This window comes from Rattus norvegicus (genome assembly GCF_036323735.1).
Source record: "Rattus norvegicus strain BN/NHsdMcwi chromosome 3 unlocalized genomic scaffold, GRCr8 chr3_unlocalized_1, whole genome shotgun sequence".
Lineage (NCBI taxonomy): Eukaryota > Metazoa > Chordata > Mammalia > Rodentia > Muridae > Rattus > Rattus norvegicus.
The window spans coordinates 1,005,650-1,012,500 of NW_026947362.1; the positions used below are offsets into that span (position 1 = coordinate 1,005,650).

Below are 6,851 nucleotides of genomic sequence, written 5' to 3' on the forward strand. Positions count from 1 at the left end.
CCTCGGAGGGAGAGGCTACCAATATTTCTGATACGGAGAATGACTTAAAGATAACCAAAGGAAAGATAGGAGCTGGGAAAATAACCACCAAGGATGTTGGTGACTCAGAAACCAAAGACTTTTTCAGAAAAAAAAATGCATGAAAAGAGCTACATGGGCAGACTGTGACTCGAGTGATCAGAATATTTGGGTGGGTACTTTACTTTGGGTCTCCAGGAGGCTACACGAGAAGCTAAAACCTACATGCTGGACGTTTCTAAGCGTTACTAGGGAAGGAACTGGGCTGAGAGGGCTTCTATGATGTAAGCAGAGCCTGGATGATGTCACAGAGCACTGGGCGGAGGTTGCGCTTCTCTTCCACTTGGGGGCGGTAGACTCCACTGAAGGTGGGTTCACTATCTTCGCAGCGGGGTGTGAAAGCCAGTTCAGCTCCTGAACCCCAAAATTGTTCAACAGCCTTTTGGTGCCTGACCGGTTTCCGAAGACAGAATCTGGACGACATGTACATTTTCTTTCGGTAAATACGTTTATGAAGATAACTGGGACCCTTGTAGCCCAGAAAGATAAATGTTTTCCCTCGTACAGCGAGTAACCGACTGTTCTGATGTCTTCCACGTTTGAGAGCTCGGCGGACGGTCTAGGCTAGTCAGGCTAAGAGTTTATTATCCTTTGCTAACTATATCTAATTCATAATTCTACTAAAATGCCAAAGCTCCTCTCTGTGCCTGAGCATTTTAGGAGATAATATGTCTTTGTTTTTTTTTTTTTTTTTTTGGTTTTCTGTTTTTTGTTTTTTGTTTTTTTTTTTCGGAGCTGAGGACCGAACCCAGGGCCTTGTGCTTGCTAGGCCAGTGCTCTACCACTGAGCTAAATCCCAACCCCAGGAGATATTATTTCTAAATGTCTGCAGTTGCCTACACAAAAGACTCTTGTTGCGGTCGAAGATGCAACAGCGTCGCGGAATAAACCTGGGGCTGGGTCAGGATGCACAGTACAGAAAGCCAGTGGACTGGTGTGCTGTGTCTCTGGGCAGACACTTGTGGATGTTGCCACATAGTTCATAGTTAGAGGGTAGGAGAGGGGTGTGGCCACCCTTCTGGCTCCTTTGCTATCCTTTCTCTGTTCTGCTTGCTTAAAGTTGGGACAGGGATACTTAATCCCACACTGACCTAGACATTCAAGGAGAGGTTCCTCAGCAGAGACAAAGTGCCTCGGGCTGATGAAATGTGTCTGAATATGTTATTCTGAGCTGTAGAGAACCATTTGTTCTTTTCCCTTTGAACTTTAGATTTTGATTTTTGAGACAGGGTTTTTCTGTGGGTAGCTTTGGCTACCCTGGAACTAACTCTGTAGACCAGGCTGGCCTTGATCTCACAGAGGTCGGCCTCCCTCTGCCTCTTGAGTGCTGGAATTCAAGGTGTGCTCCTCCATTGCTCAGCCCTCCTACGAACTTCTGATTACGATAGAATTAGATTCAGATGGTCAAACCTGTCTACCATCGCCTTCCTCACCTGCTCCAAAGTTCTCTTAGACAAGAGCCTTGGTACAGCGCCCTCCCCACCCCACCCCCATTGTTCTTGCAGGCTCTCATATGACAGAGGGAACAGCATTGTGTCTGGTTTAAGCAGGTGAGCTCTTCAAACGCAGGCCACGGGCAAGTATGAAGCCTGAACACAGAACGATAGCCACAAGACAGTGGACCAGGATGCCATGGCCTACCACACGAGGTCTACAGCCAAGAAGAAGAGGATGTCTCTGAGGAGGATGAGCACACCATCCACACAGAAGCCTTCTCCCCAGGCCCTGGGGGACATTGTGGGCTGCAGAATTTCTCACGGATGGAAGGAAGGTGATGAGCCCGTCACCCAATGGAAGGCCATCATTCTAGATCACTGAGAACCGCCATGTCCTACCTGCTGAACAGCTTTCCTTACATTGACCAGTTTCGAGGGTGCACTTTCCAGGTCTGTCTCCTGGTACACAGTGGAAACCTTTACGTACTCCATCTCTCTAAAGCTAGAGACTTCTCTCTGCTTCATTAGTGGTTACATGCTCTGAATGGAGAAAGTTAGTCAGGGGCTCGGCATGGGTAGAAAAGATTTAGGAACATGGAGTATAGGAGATTCCTCTAAATAATATTTTTATTCCCAGGTTCATTCCTGTGACATAGAGTTCAATTTTCTAGGTTTTCTCTGTTTCCCAATGGGCAGTGTTTTCCCTATATACCATTAATTTATTGAATATTGTATTACACAAATGTGATCATGTTCTTGTTTTCTTCTCTAGCTTAGTGCTGAAAAAGGTGATACCCAATACTGTATTAGAACAAATTTTACATAGTACACCTAAAAAAAACAAATTATTCCAAAGGCCAACGTAACTTCATAAGTAAGCAATTTGAATTACAGAGAAATGGTTAAATATTGTATTATTTATCTTTAAAAGTATTCTTATAAGAACCTTTAAAAACACACAAATCTAAACATCTGTATAAAAATGTCATATCTGCTTTAAATGATCAGAATGCATATCTGTGAATAACAATTCTTATTAAATCCTATCAGGAAGCTGAGGGTATAACTGGGTCAGAAATCAGTCATCAGCAGTCCAGCCTCTGTGACAGTCACACCACTAGCCTGTGCCGCCATTGCTCTTGATCCATGACCTTAAAAGGTCCCAGCTATTCTGAATTTAAAATTGTTCCATACATTGTTTTTTACATCAGAGTCAGTAGGGAAAACATCTTAGCCAGCTTCACGAAAAATTTTATTTTTCCAAATGCTTTTTAAGGGCGGTGGTCATCGCTGACCATTCTATATCTCCTTGGGCAATGATGGAAGCACTGATCTGCCCCAGAGACAATCCCTAAAAGACCTCAACCACTGTTATTGCAAATGCCAATGGCGCTGCCCTCTCAGTGGTGGGAAGCTCCATGAGGATTTTCAGGCACTTCTTAGAGTAAGAGGGAATGAGTGCAATAACCGAGAGACACTCTGCATGAAGTCCTCGTGGAGTTCATGACTCACCAAGGTCCAACGAGGCTGTGCTGAAGAGTGGGCCATACCCCAGGAGTTCTAAAGCTCTGTGCCATTCCTCCTTCACAGGTCTTGGCAATATTCCAAGTCAGAACCAAATTTGAACCATGCTTTACCCTGGATAGAATTTCAAATACTATACTGAGTAGGGAAAGAGGGCAGCCTTACATTGTCCTTGATTTTAATGGAATTGCTTTACGTTTCTTTACATTTCGGTTGGTGCTGGGTACTGGCTTGCTGTCCATTGCTTCTATTATGTTTCTGGATAGGACTGGTATCCCTGATCGCTCTCATGCTTTTAACATGAAGGGGGGTTGGAATAGTTTTGCAAGCTTTTTCAGGATCTACCGAGACTATCATGTGATTTTTTCTTTCAGATTCATTATATAGTGGATTATATTGATGGACTTTCAGAAATTGAACCATCCCTGCCTCCCACTAGAAATTAATAATTGCACAGCATAACCTACAGAAGGGATCTCATATTCACATGCATACTCTAACAGCTCCCCATAAAAAAACAAAAACAAAAACACAGAAACAAAAAAAAACATGCACCCTATAGAACAGATCTAATACTCACATACACACTCAAACATCCCAATGGAAAAAACAAAAACCAAAAAACATGCAAGCAAAATAACCCTGCTCCCGCAGCATCAAAATAGCCTGAACTAAATATCACTTCTCATTAAAACCTTTAAGCATTAATGACCTCTATTCAACAGTAAAATGACAGACGCTAACACATGGATTTAAAAACAGTATCCCTCCTTCTGTTCCACTCAAGAAACACAATCCAGCAACCGAGATAGACACAACCTCAGACTAAGGGGTTGGAAAAGGTTTTCCAAGCAAAGGACACAAGAAACAAGATGGTGTAGCCATCCTAACATCCAGCAAATCAAACCTTCAACCAAAAGTAATCAGAAGAGAAGGGGAAGGACACTTCATATGCATCAGAAGAAAATCCACCAAAATGGCATCTCCATTCTGGATGTCTATATCCCAAATACAAAAGCAGCAACATTAGTGAGAGAAATATTGCTGAAGCTTAAATATCACATCGAACCTCACACATTGATAGTGGGGGACATCAATGTGCCATCTCACCAAGGGCAGGTCATTGAGACAGAAACTAAAAAAGGAAACAATAAAAATAGAAGATGTAACTGGCATGGGTTTCAATTAATCTGACCTCATTGATATCTACAGAATATTTCACATGAATACAAAAGGACACACTCTCTTTTCATTACCTCATGGAACCTTATCCTAAACTGATCATGTTCTCCCTCACGAAACAAACCACAGCAGACACAGAAAGACTGCGCTAACCATTGGATCTTCTCAGATCGCCATGGATTAAAACTGGACTTCAACAATAACAAAAAGTCTATAAACTCATGGAAATTCAATAGCTTGCAACTGAAGACTTTTTTTCAGAGAAGACTTGAAAAAAAAAAGGGTTCTGAGAATTCAATGGAAATGAAGGCACATCTTCTCCAAACTTAAGGGACATAAGGAAAGCAGCGCTAAGAGGAACGTGCACATGCAGCACAGGGCGCTTTCATAAAGAAACCGGAGAGACCCCACACTAGCAACTTCCCAGCACACCTGAAAGCTCTAGAATAAAAAGAAGCAAATACATATTAAAGGAGGAGACAGAAAGAAATGATCAGACTCGGGGCGAGAGTGATCCATCAGAAACAAAGAGAATACAAAGATCAACAAAAACAAGAGCTGGTTCCTTGGGGAAATCAACCAGACAGACAAACACTTAGACATATAAAGTAATACGAGGTAAGACAGCATCCAAAAAACAAAATCAGAAATGAACAGGGAGCCGCATCGATGGACAATGATGAAAGTCACAGAATCATTAGGACTCACTTCAAAAACCTGCTGTCTACAAAATTAGAATCTCTGAATTAAATGGATGATTGTGTAGATGGATAACACTGACCACAGGTAAACTGAGGTAAGATAAACTTTGTAAAATAGTTCTACAACCCCTATAGAGACAGGAAGTGTAATTAAGTTTCCTCACTGAAAAATCCTCAGGGCCAGATTGATTGAGCGCAGACTCCTACCAGATTTTCAAAGAATTCTCAACCTTCTCCAAAACACAGAAACAGGAGGAAAACGCCAAACTGATTCCAGGACACCACTGTCGCCCCGATACCTAAATCACAAACGACTCAACGAAGAAAGAATTTCAGACGAATTTCCCTTACGAACATTGGTGGAAAAAATACTAGGTAAAATGCTCGAAAACAAAATCGAAGGACATATGAATCCTCCATCCAGCACCATCCAGTAGGCTTCATCCTGAGGCTGCAGGAGTGGATCAGTCTATGAAAACCCATCAAAGTGATCCACCATATAAGCAAACTGAAGTGAAAAAAATATTCTACCCTCAGCATTTCCCATCAACATGCGAGCTCCACTTGGAGTAAATTTTGTGGATATTTCATACCATGTAATATATATTTATATGTGTATGTGTGTGTGGGTGTGTGTATATACATACATAAAATACTATTATAATAAATTAATATATAAAATTAGTATATATTAACATTATAATAATATAATTAATATTGATATACTATATTAACATACTAAATTGTTATATATCAACATTATGATAATATATAATAAATGTTAATATACTATATTAATATATAAAATTATATATTATTATAATAAATAATAAATATATTGTAGTAATATACCAAATTGTTATGTATTAATATCATGATATAATATAATTAATATTAATATATTATGTTAGTATATTAAATTATAATATAGTAATAATACTATACCTCTCTTACCCTCTTCTGCCTCTCTACATAACCCCACCCTCAACCCTCCAGTATCAACTTTCCCCTCTGGCTCCCTGTCATAGGCTCTAGCATTTACTGAACAGTTAAAATGGACAGAAGATTCATATGTGATCACCTGAGTCCATGATAGAGGGCTAGTCGGGGCAACCTCCTTTGAGGAAGCAGATAAATATCAGGATACAAATAACATTTGCTGGGGGAAGATCAAATCTGAATAATGACTTTGCATATCTCTCCAGTGGATTATGAGAAAATGGGGAATATTCTTCCTAAAGACCCAGCTATACCACACCTGGGCTTATATCTGAAAAGACCTGCCATACCGCAAGGACATGTGCTCCGTAAGGTTCCTAACTGCTTTCTTAATAATGAACAGAAAATAGAAATAACCCAGATGCCCCTCAACCAAAGAATGGCTACAGAAAAGGTGGTTCATTTACACTTTGGAGTACTACGCAGCTTTGAAAAATAAGGACATTGAGAAGCTGCGGTCAAATATATGGAATGAGAAAGTCTTGTCCTGAATGAGGTAACTGAGACCCAAAATAACATGTACACACTCACTTAAAGAGGGTATTAGCCATAAAGTACAGAATTCACACACTACGATCTACGGAACCAAAGAGGATAAACAAGTAGGAAGGGACAAGAAAAATGCTTGAATTTCACTCAGAAGGAGGAATAAAATAATGAGAAGAGGCAGATGGAAGGGAAGGATTGGGTGGCTGAGGGGATGGGACGGGAAATGGGGTTTGAGAATCATTTCTGGGGAAAGACGGACAAGAGGGACAGAGGGCAGGAGAATAGACTGAATCAGTGACTGTCCAGGGTGGGCGCTATCTCTATGATTATCCTGCAGTCTGGGACGGGTGAGGCTGCCCTGGCGTCCATGAGGGTGACTTTAGCTGAGACTCGGTGCAGTGGGGATACGGAGACTGAAACGGTCACTTTCTGTAGCCACGGA

At 41.1% G+C, this 6,851-nt stretch overlaps 1 long non-coding RNA gene across 1 annotated transcript; it reads left to right on the forward strand.

The window, feature by feature from the left end:
* The first annotated feature begins 356 nt into the window (after window positions 1-356).
* Window positions 357-5,539, forward strand: LOC134484531 (uncharacterized). Its single transcript, XR_010061979.1, has 3 exons — window positions 357-517; window positions 1,584-1,964; window positions 3,413-5,539. It is a non-coding gene; the product is annotated as an uncharacterized LOC134484531 (long non-coding RNA).
* The last annotated feature ends 1,312 nt before the right edge of the window (window positions 5,540-6,851 follow it).